This window comes from Kogia breviceps, chromosome 3, assembly GCF_026419965.1.
Source record: "Kogia breviceps isolate mKogBre1 chromosome 3, mKogBre1 haplotype 1, whole genome shotgun sequence".
Classification (NCBI taxonomy): domain Eukaryota; kingdom Metazoa; phylum Chordata; class Mammalia; order Artiodactyla; family Physeteridae; genus Kogia; species Kogia breviceps.
Window position 1 is genome coordinate 134,516,779 of NC_081312.1, and position 17,479 is coordinate 134,534,257.

The 17,479-nt window shown below is 36.8% G+C and overlaps 1 protein-coding gene across 1 annotated transcript in view; it reads right to left on the minus strand.

Annotated features, from left to right (window-relative positions):
* The window catches only part of LOC131753795 (IQ domain-containing protein H), a 68,761-nt gene that overhangs the window by 195 nt on the left and 51,087 nt on the right, over positions 1-17,479 (minus strand). The window lies entirely within an intron of this gene.

Here is a 17,479-nt window from a genome sequence, read left to right on the forward strand (position 1 = left end):
AACAATAAATAAGATTATGAATAGTTTCATTAAGTTTTAATGAAGTAGCAATATCAGCTCCAATTTTATTGCTAAAATGTGCTATTGTCTACTGTAAGGAGTTTGTGTAATTTAAAATAGTTAATTAAATCCAATTAACATGTTGTGATTTCCACTATGCAAAGTCAGTATAGTAGTTAATAAAGGAACTATTAAGATTTTGTTCAATTTTAATGACTACAATATACAAGTACTAAATCTTGACAGGAGGCTTTGAATACAGCAAAGTTTTGTACAGGCAAATTTTCTAGGAAATACATATTAGAGTTTTGAGGATAAAGAAAAACTGGGAGAATGTAAAGATAAATATATCAGCCAACATTAACAGGTTAAGGATAAACCCTGAGCATACTCTTGCAGATCTTAGAAGTGGTTAAAGACATGATGTCTAGATCACTTACAGTAGATATTACTTTTCCTAAAGTCATTACATGCTTTTTTTATAGTTACGAAATATGAATTGTTTCTATTAAATGGTTTCTAGATTTCAAAGGTTATATGTATTGCAAATAAGTCACATTTAATTGTAGAGCCCAAGCACACTATTTTACCTTTATTATAGGAGGTTATGAATTACCTGGGCCCTCTCAGCAAGGAAGATGCAACTGTTTGGTATTTATAGGCTGTTTTAAATTTTCCAGTTGTTTTCCAAACATTAATTAATTTGCACAACTTCCAAGGGAACTAGGTAATGGTTTGCTATTTAACTAATAAAGAACCAAGTCAGAAAGCTTAGTAGATTTGTCTCAGGTCACGTAGAGTACTAGATATGCAAAGATTATTCAATTTGAAGATTAATCTGATTCTGCATTAGTGAAACTTGCCATTGAACTCAGTTGTAGTACATCTTATTGTTCATCAAGGTCATGATGACCTTAAGGAAAAAGAAAGGGAAAGTTTCATCAAGACTCTGGGGAGAAAATCACTTTGCAAAATAAATATCTACTTGGCTGAGAAATGTCTGTGAACAAAGTTATTTTAGGGCCACACTGCCAGGATGCGGTACTTAAGGGAAACTATAAGCAACTACTGTCCTATGGACACCAAACCCTTTGGCGATGTTTGGTGAGGACAGTTTAAAATGACTACAAATAGGATTTTTAACAGGAAAGAGCAGACTGTTAATGCATTCGGTTTCCTTCCAGGCGAGTGGGAAGAGGAAAGGTCAGTGCTCTGGGTCTTGCCTTGATGAGAGTGTATATGTGCATTGTGTGATTATGGAACTTCTGTCTTGCTGATGCACCTTGGTCTCCTTTCCTCATCCTCAGCTCTCCTTTCCCCACCTCACCTCCAGAGAGGAGTAGTTTCCAGGAGCTCCTCCTAACCAGGGAGGCTGAGATAATCACCCAGTATACTGTGCTCCAGACATGGCACAGGCATAGCTGAGGATACTCAGTATCAAAAAAGGAAGGGTCTCCAGTTATCTGATTGATCTCAGGGTCAAGGAGGCAAAGGTAAATCGAAGGAAGAAAGATTCCACTTAAATAAAATTGTCAAGTACTGTGAAGGTGTAAAATATAGTTTTGGCAGTTTCAGGGCTTTACAGCATCATTTATCTGGATTTTCTGAAAGCCTTTGACAAAGTACACCTGACAACCTGCTCTTGAAAGCTAAAGTAGCAGGATCTGACATCAAACACAATGTAAAGTGTGAAACAAAGATGAGGGTGGAAGGCAGATGATGTTCAGATTCTCTCAGGCAGTCAGCACATTCATAACACTGGTTTCTTTAACTCTTTACATTGCATAAATCTCAACAATGTAAAAGCCAGACCCAAGGTCTAGGGCTGTGCTGAAAAGGCAGTGAGGTGTGTGTGTGTGTGTGTGTGTGTGTGTGTGTGTAGGGGGAATGGAGGGGTGACATCCTGGCGAGTTTACATTTCTGCATATGCTTGGTTGGAAGAAGGACAGTAAAAACCTTCAGCGTTTACTGAGCATTTACTATATAACACTAACTTTAATACAATAAGCATTAAATTTCATAAGCAATGGAAAATCTAAGAGCTATGAGAGTGCAGAAGAGGTAGTAATTAACTCTGCCTGCTGATATTGCAGAAGGCTTTGCAATGACTCTCAACCCTGGCTGTATATTAGCATCACTCAGGGAGCTTTTTAAAAATACTGCTGCCTGGGCCCCAACCTTAGGCAATTAAATCAGAATAGCTGTGTTGGGGCCTGGGCCTCAGTATTTTTATAAAGCTCCCTAGGTGATTCTGATGTGCAGTCAAGGTTGAGATGTACTGCAGTCAGTGATACTTAAATTGTGTCTTAAAAGAAGCACTGAATTATATCACATAGAGAAGAGGATGCAATTGTAGGTAGAAAGAATGGTGACGACAAAGCAAAATAGCATACAAATGCATGAAGATTTCATTGAAGGTGAAGGGCTCTGTGTGGCTGGAGTATGTTGTGTGTATCAAGAGGATAAAGTGGGGGATGAGACTGGAAAGGTAGGTTTAGATTAATGTAAATTAAAGAAACCAGCTTTATGAACATGCTGATTGCCTAACAAAAGTCGAGTATCATCTGTTTCTGGCTTCTCTCTTTTTTTTTTTTTTTTTTGCGGTACAGGGGCCTCTCACTGTTGTTGCCTCTCCCGTTGAGGAGCACAGGCTCCGCACACGCAGGCTCAGCGGCCATGGCTCACGGGCCCAGCTGCTCCGCGGCATGTGGGATCTTCCCGGACCGGGGCACAAACCCGTGTCCCCTGCATCGGCAGGCGGACTCTCAACCACTGCGCCACCAGGGAAGCCCTTTTTTAAAAATAATTAATTAATTAATTTTTGGCTGCATTGGGTCTTCATTGATGGGCAAGGGCTTTCTCTAGTTGTGGTGAGCAGGGGCTACTCTTGGTTGTGGTGCACAGGCTTCTCACAGCGGTGGCTTCTCTTGTGGAGCACGGGACCTAGGCACGTGGGCTTCATAGTTGTGGCATGTGGGCTCAGTAGTTGTGGCGCACGGGCTTAGTTGCTCCGCAGCATGTGGGATCTTCCTGGACCGGGGCTCAAACCTGTGTCCCCTGCACAGGCAGGTGGATTCTTAACCACTGCACCACCAGGGAAGTCCCCTGGATTCTCTTTTATGTCATGCTTTATATTTTACGTTGAATCATGCTTTTTGGTTTGTATACTACTAATGAAAGAATCATATTCTAAACAGAGCAATGTCCCTCATATCTGGTACTTATTACTGTTTCCAAAACTATAATTCAGAACTCTATCACTTTATGCCAAAATCCTCTATAATAGCTTAAAATTTTTTCAACATTTAAAAAATATAGAAAAGCTTAAAGAAGAAAACAGCAATCATATTCCTGTCAGCCAGAATTAATCATTGTGAATATCTTGGTATATTTGCTTCCAGTGTTTTCAAGTAGAAAAATCATTCTATTTTATTATTCTGGTAATAATGATATATGCTCATTATAAAGATTCCAAATAATGCAGAAAAACACAGAGATGAAAGTTTAAGAAACCATACCAAATATCATTAGGTGATTCACTATCCCTGATGTCTTTGGAGTGATTGATCTATTGTTTTATAAAAGTAGGACTTATTTTATTAAACTTAATTTGACATGAATTTAATAGGAAGGGAAAAGGCTGAATTAAATCCAACAAATTGGGACTTTCCTGGCAGTCCAGTGGTTAAGACTTTGCCTTCCAATACAGGGGGTGCGGGTCCGATCCCTGGTCGGGAGCTAAGATCCCACATGCCTCGTGGCCAAAAAACCAAAACAGAAGCAATATTGTAACAAATTCAATAAAGACTTTAAAACCACATCAAAAAAATCTTTAAAAAATAAAATAAACCCAACAAATCATTAAGCCTCAAATAAATATTTCTTTACCACAAGATTCCTGTGAATTAAAAAAGATTCCTCTGCATGGGTTGGCAAATTTTTTCTTAAAGGGCCAGAGAGTAAAAATTTTAGGCTGTCTCGGTCTATTTTTATAGCTGGAAAGTAGCATAAACAATATGGAAACAAATGGGTGAAGCTGTGTTCCAAAGAAACTTTACTTACAAAAACAGGTGGTTCACCCTCAGGCAGCGATTTGTGGACCCCTGCTCCATTGTTAAATAAAGGCAATTATGAAAAACATTTAGGCTTTTTTTCACCACATGTTTTTATTTTGGATAACACATTCCAGCTTCAAAAGATGCGAACATTAGAACTTTCTTGCTACTCCCATCTCCTCTCCCTCACCTCCCAATTTTGTATTATATTATTTTTACATTGTCCAGATTTATAATATTCACATTCTGTTTTGAAACCATCATTGCTATGATTGTTTAGTATTAGTTCTGCATGTGAATGGATCCAGTGCTCATCAACAGTCCTTCTGTCAGGGCTTCTTTATGCTTGAGTTTTTTATTTTGGTGGATTATTAAATTGCCTGGCTTTGATTATCAAGCAGTTCTTTCCAACAAGTGTTCATGGGTATTTTACTTCCCTGAGCCTTTATACTTGAATTATACCTGGGGCCATCCTTTCTTAAAACTCTTTAGACTACACCATTGTCTTCCACAATGAATATAATGAAATTGGATGCCAGCCTGATTTTTTACCCCTTGTAGGTGATTTTTCTTTCTGCCTGGATGTCTGAAGCATTCTCTGTCTTTCAAGTTCAAGTGTTTAACTAGGAAATACCTTTATGTTAAATATTCTAAATCAAAATTTCCTGGGATTCAATGTTTTCTTTCCACCTGCTGATTCAGTTCTTTCTTCACTTCTGGAATGTGCTCTTAAATTACAGCATTAGATACATCTTCTCTTTCACTTGCTGGGTTCTCTCTGTGAGGGACATCAAGTGTCCTTAAATGTTGGCTCATCTTTATCTTTCATAGTGTGGTTCCTAACTATTCGTTCTCTCCTGGTTCCTTTTAGAATAGAACACTGAGTTTTAGCTGAGCACATGGCTATCCAGTTAAAAACCACATTTCCCAGTGTCCCCCGTGGCTAAATGGGGACATGAAGCCCATAAGATGTGGCAGAAGTGATATGTATAACCTCTGTGGCATCTCCTTAGAGTGCTTGCCCTGGACTATTTTTATTCTTCCTACAGACTGAAACGTGGCTGTGTAAAGGAGCCAGCTTCAACCATTGAAATGAGAATGTCCTATAACCACAGGAATGAGGAGGTGATGGAGCATCAAGATAGAAGGAACCATATTTTGGATGACCTCCTGGAGGAGATCCTGCCAGCCTTGGACTTCGTACCTGTGGACTCTTTTGTGAGTGAGAAGAAACTAATTTATTTAAGGCATTATAGTTTTGGATTTTTTTGTTACAGCAGCTTAGCTGGTAACAAACTAATATGCATATCTGTTAACTTCTAATTAATTTCCTTTATTTTTTCCTGTGCATTTACTGTGCTTACAGTCTTTTCTCCATGTCAGTATTTCAGTATTCAGCAGTATCTGTTCTTTTCTTTCTATTTATAGTTTACTTATTAGTTCCATAAAGTATTTTGGTGTTCAATTTATTTCCTTATGTCTGCAACCTCCCTTTTTATCTCATTCTGCTATTTTATCATCTCATGGTTGAGCTCTAGTTTTACTTAATTTATGCTCCTATCAAGCTGTGCTATAATGTGAAGAAATTGTGAGAAAATTCCTTCTGTTCCTTGAGTTATGTTTTTTCCTAGATTAGGCTTTGTCTTTTGCAGCCCATGATTCTCCCTCCCTCCTCAGCTCTTTTTCTTTTGTTAGCTGTGGGTGAAATACTGACATGTATGTAATAGATCATTAGTGACTGTGTCATTTCTTTTTCCCTTGTACATACTTGGGCAGCTATGTACAGACATTCTACTTGCTCTGATATAGTATCTCCTCCCCCATTGTCTGGTACCAATGTGTTTTCTCTCCCAACATCTGAAAACTGGGTATTCTGGATTTTCTTCACCTTTCTGTGACCTGAGGGCATAGGTGGGGGAAGCCTCTGTTTTAGGACATACGCTGTTTTTGTTAAAATATGTAGATGCTCCTCCGTCTCCTGAGATTTTGATGAACGTATTGTATCAGGGTTTGCTCTACCCAACTGAGGATGAAACCATCCCTCCCTACCCCCACCCCCAGGGCTTTGGAACATTTTGGTAGAATCCTGAAGTAGTCACTTCTTTCAGGAAGAATCAGACACATTATTTACTTTAATTTCACTTGTTTCTTCCAAGTTCCCTTGTCAGAAGAGAAAAAAGATAAGAATGCCTGCTTGATTGTCTTCTCTCCATATTTTATAGTATTTCTGAGAATCCCAATATTTTGAGAATTTACCAGTAGTATTTCTAAGGACTGGGGAAGGGTTAGGCTTGGAGCTGTGCTGCACCCTCTACTGTGCTCCAGAATCTCCTGCTTGGTGAATTTAAGAAATTGTGCACAACCTTCACGGCCATATTCAGCAACCCTGTCCCAGCACTCCTCCTCATCTGCTGGATGGGGAAACTAAAAATCAGAAAGGGAAAATGGCTGGAGCACATGTCTAATCTGCCTTTTAGTTCAGAAGCACAACTAAAATGCATGTCACTGTTTCATGGCCCAGTGCTTTTTACTATATTTTCTTGCTTCCTGAGTTCTTGAAACTTTAGAGCAAAGCACAGCTCAGGTCATCAGCTTTACTACATCCTCATAGTAAAGCTCTACCACTCCGTGTCCTATCCCACTCCTTTCCAAGTGCCATTTAACTTAGATACAGTAGGAGTCTCACTTTCTCTCAGACTAAGGATTACCAGTATTCTTGGAACCTGGAGAGGCTTCTGTAGCAGAAAAGCAAGAACCCTGAGCTTGGAGCACTGGATCTGAGTCCCAGCTCTGTCATTTAATTAGCAATGCGTGGGTGGGAGGGGGTAAGTAATTTATCTTCTCTGAGTTTCAGTTTTATCTTCTGTAAAATAGGGATATTCTTATCTACAGGGCAGCTGAATTTTATGTAAAGGATTTGTTCCTGGAGGCATTTCATAATCGTAAACCACATAATTCAAGACAGCTAGACAAAGAACGGCAGATACGGCAAAGACTCCTGGTGGACCTTCAGTGTGCTACGTATCCAGAAACTACATTTCCCAGGCCCTCTGGTAGTTTCCTGTGTCTTTGTGATAAGTTCTGGCCAGCAGTATAGGAATTGTAGTGATTATACCAGTTGGAATACAGACAAGATGGTGGAAGTGTAGCAGCCATCTTAGATCACAAGATAGAAAATGGCCTGTTCAGGAGGACAGAGCAGTAAAATGGTAAGTGTGTGGGTACCTGGCATTGTAGAGCTGCCATGTCAGCCATAAACTGCTCTGCTCAAACTGTGACATGAGAAAACATTAATTATTGTTGCATTTAATCTACTGGGGTTTTTAAATAGAAATTTCTTTATTTATTTACTTTTGGCTGTGTTGGGTCTTTGTTGCTGCGCGTGGACTTTCTCTAGTTGCAGCAAGCGGGGTCTACTCTTCGTTGCGGTGCGCGGGCTTCTCATTGCAGTGGCTCCTCTTGTTGTGGAGCATGGGCTCTAGGCACATGGGCTTCAGTAGTTGTGGCATGCGGGCTCAGTAGTTGTGGAGCACGGGCTTAGTTGCTCCAGGGCATGTGGGATGTTCCCAGACCAGTGTTCAAACCCATGTCCCCTGCACTGGCAGGCAGATTCCCAACCACTGCACCATCAGGGAAGTCCCTAATCTACTGCTATGTGTTACACTTGCTAAACTCATATTCTAAATTACACAGGATATTTTTATTTACTCAAGTGGTGCCTTCCTGTGGAAACTTAAGCTTAAATATATCTTAAATTCACTCAGATTGATCCAGCTTTGAAAGAAAATGAAATTTTATTTTTTTTTAAATTTGGGGCATTTGAATTATTTCAAACTTTGTGTATAAAGCAAGAATTATTTTACATCATGGTATTTCAAGTTTATATAATTTAACATAAAATTCATCACCACTGACCTTCCATAAGGCCATTGTGAGGAATTAATGTGTTAATATATGGAGATACACACCATAAACTTTTTTTCATACCAGAAACTGGGTTTTATTTTTGTTTCACATAAACATTTTATGGTAGTATAACTTTTTTTTTTTTTTTTTTTGTGGTACGCGAGCCTCTCACTGTTGTGGCCTCTCCGGTTGCGGAGCACAGGCTCTGGACGTGCAGGCTCAGCGGCCATGGTTCACAGGCCCAGCCGCTCCACAGCATGTGGGATCTTCCCGGACCGGGGCACAAACCCGCGTCCCCTGCATTGTCAGGCGGACTCTCAACCACTGCCACCAGGGAAGCCCATAACTTTTTTTAAAAGGCACAAATCATAAAGTCATCAACTGATAAATTTTTACAAAGTGGATGCTGTGGGTCACCAGCCTCCAGAACAAGAGGTACAACATTACAAGCATCCCAGGGGCCCCTCTCTTGCTCCTCCCAGTCACTACCGTAACACAAAGGTAACCACTATTCTGAATTCTATTATCAGCTATTGTTTTTCTGTTTGTGAACTTTACATAAATGGATTATTACAGTATGTATTCTTTTGTATCTGGCTTTTTTCTCTTAAAATTGGTGTGAGGTTTACCCATATTTTTATATATAGCAGTATATTCACACTATGGACTTTTAAGCATTGATTTTGAGTTATAAATTATATTTATAGTTATAACCATTAAGACTTGAGCCTCCAACCTCCCACTTTTTTTGCATTGCTTATTATGTTCCTTCTGGAATATTCTCTCTCTCTCTCTCTTTTTCTCAACTCTGGCTACTAAATTCCTGTCACCTTTTAACAACTGGCTTAAAGGTAACATCCTCTAGGAAATTACCTCTGATCTCTTCCTCCTCTGAGTTCCTATAGCTTTTCTTTGTACTTTGCTTATTACATTTACAACATATATTTTAAGTATTTGTATAGTACCCTGGTGGCATTACATAATCCAGAACTCATTTAATTCTGTCTTATTTTCTCATCTGAAGAAGAAATAGAGCCAGAAAAGTTTAAAAAAATATAACCACTTAAGGCTTATTGGGAAGAAGCAATTAATAACATAACCATATTAATAGCAAATATTTTTCATTTTGATAAAGATAGTATTATACAATGGCAAGACTAAAAAATGACCTAGTTACAACTGTGAGAATGATAGAGTAGCTTATTACAGACTAATCCTCCTGAAGATAACAATTATAAATTCTGGATAAAATATTTTTTTAAAACCCAACTATTTGAAGGTACTGAGATAAATTGAAAACAGGCAGAAGCTAGAAGGGAGTTGATGTTGAAAGAAGGGAACTGTAACAGTTGAGATTTTTTTTGTGTGTGACTTTGGTCCAAAAGTACTTCTCAGTCCATGAGATGCAAAGTGGCTATAATTTAAGAAGAAAGGCACAGTCTTACTGGCTAAGGAAGTAAGAGGATGAAGTTTAGGACTGTCATAAAGGCTGAAAATGAAGGGGAATCCCAGAAAGGAGGAAGTTGCAAGGCAGGGATCCATAATTTGCAAATAAATGACATGCAAATCCTTGGCTGACCTTTGAGCTACACATATATGGAAGAGACTCTAAGAAGCCCAGCAAAGATGCAACAGTTAACAATTTGAAAAAAAACTGAGCAGAGAGTCCAGCTGCTACCCACCAAGGGCAGAGTTTGGAATTTGAGTCTCACCAAATTAATTGCCTGCTTGAACAAGAATTAACATATTCTAGAGCATGTGACAGAATTCAGAGTCTATGCAACACATTACTTATAATGTTCTCAACAGTAAAAATTACTATATATGCTAAGAAATAGGAAAATATTATCCACACAAGAGAAATAGTCATCAATAGAAACAGACCCTGGAGGTGATGAACCAGTTTACTGCATAGATTGTGGTGATGGTTTCACCACACTCATCAAGTTGTGTACACTACATATGTACAGATTTTGTATGTCAGTCATGCCTTAATAAATTAGTTTTTTTTTGTTTTTTTGTTTTTTTGTTTTCTTTTGCGGTACGCAGGCCTCTCACTGCTGTGGCCTCTCCCGTTGCAGAGCGCAGGCCCAGCGGCCATGGCCCACGGGCCCAGCCGCTCCGCGGCATGTGGCATCCTCCCAGACCGGGACACAAACCCGTGTCCCCTGCATCGGCAGGCAGACTCTCAACCACTGCACCACCAGGGAAGCCCATTAAATTAGTTTTTTAAAAAAGAAAGATATCAAGATAATCCAGAGAGTAGAATTAGCAGATAAGGACTTTAAAGCTGTTATTACACATATTTTAAAAACCTTAAAGAAAAATATTATCATATGAATTAACAGATGGAAAATCTTGGTTGAAGAATGAAAACTATAAAATAATGAACTAAAGGGAAATTTTAGAACTGGAAAGTAAAATGTCTGAAATGAAAAGCTCATTGGATAGGCTTGACAGCAGATTGGAGTGAGCAAAAGAAAGGGTAGTGAATTTGAAGAGAGATCAATAGATGTTATCTAATCTAAAGAACAAAAAGAAAAAAATATTTAAAAAAAGAATAGATCTTCAGTGACCTGTGAACAATATCATGTTGTATATTTTGTATGTAATTGAAGTCCCAGAAAGAGAGGAGAAAGAGAAATGTGGAGAAAAATATTAAAGAAATAATGGCCAAAATGTTCCCCAATTTTCCAGAAAACATAAACTTATAGATCCTAGAAGCTCAATGAATCTCAAGGAGGATAAAGACAAAGAAAACTGCACATGGACACATCACGATCAAACCCCTGGAGAACAAAGACAGAGAAAAACTTGAAAGTAGCCAGAAAAGAAAGAAAAAAAAAAGACGCATTATATACAGGGAATCAATGATCTGAATGATTACTAACTTCTCATCAGAAACAATGGAACTTTAAAGCATTAATTAGAAAAACCCAAAACCTGGCAACTCAAAATTCTCTATAAAGGCAATATAAAGACTTTTTTTTAAATAAAGGAAGACATATAAGCAGTATGTGTTACAAGAAATGCTTAAAAGAAGTTTTTTAGGCTGACAGAAAATGATGCAAGATGGAAACTCAGAACTCTATAGTAAATATAAAAGACTATATATTTTTCTCCTCTTAATTTCTCTTAAAGACAATTGACTGTTTAAGGCAAAAAAATAACATATTGTATAGTTTACAATACATGTAAATTACATGACAACAAAAGCACAAAGAATTGAGAGGTAAATAGAGTTCTACAGTTTGCAAGTTCCTTACATTGTATGTGAACTGGTGCAATATTAACTCCAGGGAAACTCTAATAAGTTAAGGATGCATATTGTAATCCCTAGGGCAACCACTAAAAATAATACAAAGAGGTATAGCCTAAAAGCCAATAAAACAGAATATTAAAAAAAAATTTTTTTAATCACATATTCCTAAGTCAGGCAGGAAACAAAGGGACAAAAAAGAGTTGGAAAAAATAGAAAACAAGTAGAAAAATGGTCATTCTAAATCAAATCAATACTTACATTAAATGGAAATGGACTAACCATTAATTAAAAAGCAGAGTTTAGCAGGCTGGATTTTCAAAACAAGATACAACTATAAGCTATCTATAAGAGACGGATTTTAGTTTTAAAGACACAGATTGAAGTAATAACAACAAAAAAGAGATTTATATATTGTGTAAACAGTAAGCGAAAGAAGGAGTGGCTATATTAATATCAAAGTAGACTTTAAGACAAGGAGTATTATCAAAGAGAAAAAGGAATAAAAAGCTCAATTAGTTGAGAAAACATAAAAATCATAAACATGTATGCCTCTATCATAACATTAACACAAAAAATGGAATAAAAATGATTAAAACTAAAGAAAGAAATACACAAATCTTTGATTAGAGTTGAAGATTTAAAAATTCCTCCCTCAGTACTTTGTAGAACAAATAGATTTTAAGAATCATTAAGAATATAGAAGATCTTGGGAATTCCCTGGTGGTCCAGGAGTAGGACTCCATGCTCTCACTGCTGAGGGTCTGGGTTCAGTCCCTGGTTGGGAAACTAAGATCCCCCAAGCCATGTGGAACAGCCAAAAAAAAAAAAAAAGTAAGGTCTTATCAACATGGATTTGATTACAGAAACTAAGTATTCTCTAAATAATGAAAAAAATATATTAGAAAATCTGAGTATCACCAACAGCCACCCTGACCTAACTGATATTTATAGACCACTACAACCAACAATGGTGAGATATACATTCTTTTCAAGTGTACATGAAACATTCACCAAAATAAATTATATCCTGAGCTACAAAATAAGTCTCAATCAATTTCAAAAGATTTGAATCTTACAGAGTATATTCTTTGTCGCCGGTGGAATTAAATTAGAATTCAGTAAGAATGAGAAAACTGGGGCTTCCCTGGTAGCACAGTGGTTAAGAATCCACCTGCCAATGCAGGGGTCACGGGTTCGAGTCGGGGAAGATCCCACAGGCCACAGAGCAACTACACCCGTACGCCACAACTACTGAGCCTGTGTTCAAGAGCCTGTGAGCCACAACTACGGAAGCCCGCACTCCTAGAGCCCATGCTCCACAACAAGAGAAGCCACCGCAATGAGAAGCCTGTGCACTGCAAGGAAGAGTAGCCCCCACTCGCTGTAACTAGAGAAAGCCCACATGCAGCAATGAAGACCCAACACAACCAAAATTAAAATAAATTAATTATTTTTTTAAAAAAAGAATGAGAAAACTAAAAAAAAAAAAAAATCCCCCAATATGTGGCAATTTAACAACACACTCACAAGTCAAAGAAAAAAATCATTAGAGAAATTTTGAACTGAATGATCATGAAAATGCAACATCAAAATTTGTGAGATACAGCTAAAAAAACTGCTTAGAGGGAAACTTATCAGTCTAAATGCTTATTTTAGAAAATAAGAAAGGTCTAAAATCAATGATCTAAGATTCTACCTTAAAAAGCTTAAAAACAGAGTAAAATAAACTCAAAATAAGTAAAAGGAAGAGAATAAGAAAGATAAGAGGAGAAATACATGAAATAGAAAACGAATAACAGAGAAAATCAACAAAGCCTAAAGTGATTCTTAGAAAAGATTAATAAAATTGATAAACCCCAGCAAGAATGATCAAGAAAAAAGAGAAAGCATCAATTACAATATCAGAAATAAGGAAGAGAGAGAAAAGAGAACAAGAGAGAAAGGAAGAGAAAAAGAAAGAAAGAAGAAGTGAGGGAGGGAGGGAGGAAGAGAAAAGGCACACACAGGGTCACCGTTCTTAGAACTGGAAAGGGTCTTAGGATGATAAAAGGGTAGTTAGTAGCAGAAGTGACCCTGGGATTGTGAACAGACTCAAAGAATGTGGTGAGTAGAGATGACCATGGAGGAGATGCCAAAAGAAATATTATTTGGAACACACAGAAGTCTGAGGTACAAACATCTGCACACCTCACAGGCCCTGAACAGTACATCACATTAAAAAAAAAAAGTGGAGTTTGTTATGATGCCCCAAAGCCCCCAAGAAAATATTAAATCCCAGTAAAATGTGAATAAAGAAGGAAAAATATGTAATGTTGTCTAAAAAGTTTTCCAGTAAAAAGAGTTAAAATAAAATCCAGCCCTTAAGCAAAATTTCTCAAAGTTTGTTCCTTAGAATATGGTTCTATAGCTATTCTGCAAAGAGGGTTCTGAGGAAATTTTGCTAACATTGCTAATGGCATTGGCCACTCTCCTCCTGAATATTCTTAATGCACATCAGCATGTTAGTGACTGCAGCTGCCCTAGTTGTATGAAAGTCAGCCTGTCTCTCTTTAACCTCATGGTCACCACTTTTACAGGACCACAAAACCCTCCTTTCATGGAATACCTATTAACATTCCAAGGAACCAGTATTCTTTGGAATACATATTGGAAAAAACTTATCAAAGGATTAAAACATAGCTAACAACAGTACTTGCTGTAATTTGTTACTATTAGACCATTGTGCAAAGTTAAAACATAAGTGGTAACTTGATTTTACATGAAACTTTTCTTTGAAGGAACTTGAAACATAATGGACTCAGGATTTTCTGATCGATTCAGACTGATAAAAATCTAACTATTTTTGGTCCTATTTTGTCTCTCTATATTTAGTAGCATTAAGTGTAGCATTCCAATAGAAATTTTTAAAAACTGGAAGAGTAGTCACTCCAGATTGAAAAACATCTAGAAAAGTGAAAGGATAATAAAGTACTGGCATTTCACATCTTATACAAGAAAAAAAAAAATTGGGGTTACTTATGCTTGTGATCTTTGCATAATGGTGAATATTAATACCACACCATCACTCAAACATTGTCACAAGACATGGAAAGGAAAGCAACAGGAATACCTCTGCCTTCTATATAATTTTTCTTATGTAAACCTAGGGCTATGTATTACAAATTGATGCTTACAATCTACTGTCTCACCCTTTACTAGCGACTACATGAGAGGCAATGAGTTTAAATTGTAGTCCTTTCAGTTATGATGTAAGAAAGTCTTTGTGAGTAGTTTATTGTTTTTATAATTATTTTTTGCTATTGATATTTATTCCCTTATTATAGAACAGTGTGTCAGTCTCTAGGCATTTTTGTTTAAATACTGGCTAGGGTCACAAGTGAAATGAAGTTTGGTCTTCATTTACCTCATACTAGCAGTTGGGTTGGCACACAGCTGCAGAACTGCTGGGGCCCTTTTTATTTAATTTGGCATCCCTTCCTGAGCAGTATTGAGACTTTTACTTCAATGACTCCACTGGGCTTTGCCATAATTTCTATGTTGTATCAGTAAAGTCTGCAGAAGAGATGCCTAAGCAAACCTGAAAGCAGGCTAGGAATGATTCTAGTTCAGGTGTTTTTAAGTCAATGAAGGAATTGACTCCCAAATACAAATGAAGTCCATTAAAAATTACAACATTATTCATTTAGTAAAAAATCTGATTTTTAAAGTATATTAGATCAGCTTAATACCATGTGTGTGTGTTAAGAGTTTGTCCTTTTTGCACAGATTCTCTTGGAATAATTTTCCTAGACTCTGAATCAGACTGTCAAGAAAATACATGTCTAAATTTTAAGTTAGCCACATGTTAATTACATAACTTGGTCATATATCCTGTACAATCCTGAGAGTATTATGGGAATAATGATCTCTCTGACATGCTCTGAGTATGCAGTGATAACACATAAATGTCAGTAGGACAGGGTCAGGTATATAATAGGTCGTCAATAAATGCTTCATTAAATGTATTAATGGAAGATGAAGACATCAATGCCTTCTGTGAATTTTACTTCCACAGTCAGAAGAGAAAACAGCTTCACCTGGTCTGCTTTCCTGTTTTACATGTCCTATGTTGATGGGCATAAATGGAAAGGAAGGGAGCCAAAGGAAAGAGATTTTGAGCAGAATCAGAATTATGGATTGTCAGAACTGAATGATATCTTAGAGATGATTTGATCCAGTGCCCTAAGTTTACAAATGAGCAAATTAAGTCCCAAAGAGTATAAGTGATTTGCCCAAAAATCACAGAGAAGTTAGTGACAAATCCAGGACTGGAGCCCAATGTAAACAGGGACTTTTCTTGTAATGAGGATTGTTAATATTGTATGAGGCTAAGAGTGTTTTTAAAAATCTTCCTTTTCATCAAGAAGTCTACAAATAAAAAATGCTGGAGAGGGTATGGAGAAAAGGGAACCCTCCTACACTGTTGAGGAGAATGTAAATTGGTGCAGCCACTATGGAGAACAGTATGGACGTTCCTTAAAAAACTAAAAACAGAGTTACCATATGATCCAGCAATCCCACTCCTGGGCATATATCCAGAGAAAACCCTAATTTGATAAGATACATGTACCCCAATGTTCATAGCAGCACTAGTTACAATAGCGAAAATAGGGAAGACATGGAAGCAACCTAAGTGTCCATTGACAGATGAATGCATGAAGAAGGTGTGGTATCACACACACACACACACACACACACACACACACACACACACACAATGGAATATTACTCAGCCATAAAAAAGAATGAAATAATGCCATTTGCAACAACATGGATGGACCTAGAGATTATCATACTAAATGATAAGTCAGACACAGAAAGACAAATATCATATGATATCACTTATATGTGGAATCTTAAAAAATGGTACAAATGAATTTATTTATAAAACAGAAGCAGAATAGACATAGAAAACAAACTGGTTACCAAAGGGGGAAGGTGTGTGGAAAGATAGATTAGGAGCTTGTGATTAACAGATATATACTACTTTATATAAAATAGATAACCAACAAGGACCTGCTGTATAGTACAGGGAAGTATACTCAATATTTTGTAATAACCTATAAGGGAAAAGAATCTGAAAAAGAATATATATATATATATATATATATATATATAAATAACTTTTCTGTACACCAGAAACTAACACAACATTATAAATCAGCTATACTTCAATTAAAAAAAAAATCTTCCAGGACTTCCCTGGCGGTCCAGTTGTTAGGACTCTGAGCTTCCATTGCAGGGGGCATGGATTCGAGCCCTAGTCGGGGAGCTAAGATCCCTCATGCCACATGACAATCTTCCTTCAGCTGACTTGAAAAATAGTTCTCTTTTATGGTTTTCTTTTTTAACATTTTATTTAATCCACCTGGAGTTTTCTTTTGTATAGAATGTAAGGTTAGAGTTAACTTAATGCTTTTTCCCCAAATATTTAGCCAAATGACTCAGCACTATTTACCTAACAGGTCCTCCCTTTCCTACTGACTTAGTGTCACCTTTTTTACACTTTCAGTTATTTTTTATACTAAAGTCAATATCTATGCTCATTTCTTTTATTCCATTCATTAATCTGTCTGTTAATTTTTGTGCCCAGAGGATGCTATTATAATTGTTGTAATTTTAAAATTATTTTTTCTTAATTTTAATTTTATATTGGCATATAGTTGATTAACAATGTTGTATTAGTTTCAGGTGTACAGCAAAGTTATTCAGTTATACATATACATGTATCTATTCTTTTCCAAGTTCTTTTCCCACTTAGATTATTACAGAATACTGAGCAGAGTTCCCTGTGCTATACAGTAGGTCCTTATTGGTTATCTATTTTAAATATAGCAGTGTGTATATGTCAATTCCAAACTCCCAATCTATAATTGTTGTAATTATATCGTATGTTTTAATAAGAAGTATGGAAAGTTCACCTTCATTAATCTTCTTTAGAGGAAAAAAATGAAGCCTTTGGCCATTTATTTTTTAAGATGATGAACACTGGCAAGTTGAAAAGAATTAATATTCCATGCAAACCAAATAAAACCCATAAGCAATTTGAACGGAATTACATTAAATATAGAGATTAATTTGTAAAGAACTGGCATTTTTATTATAATCGTTTTTCCTTTTCAGGAGTATGATATATCTTTTATTTATTCAACTGTTCTTTGACATCGCTCAGTAAATTCATGTAAAGACTTTAAAGCATGCAACGATAATCTAGGAA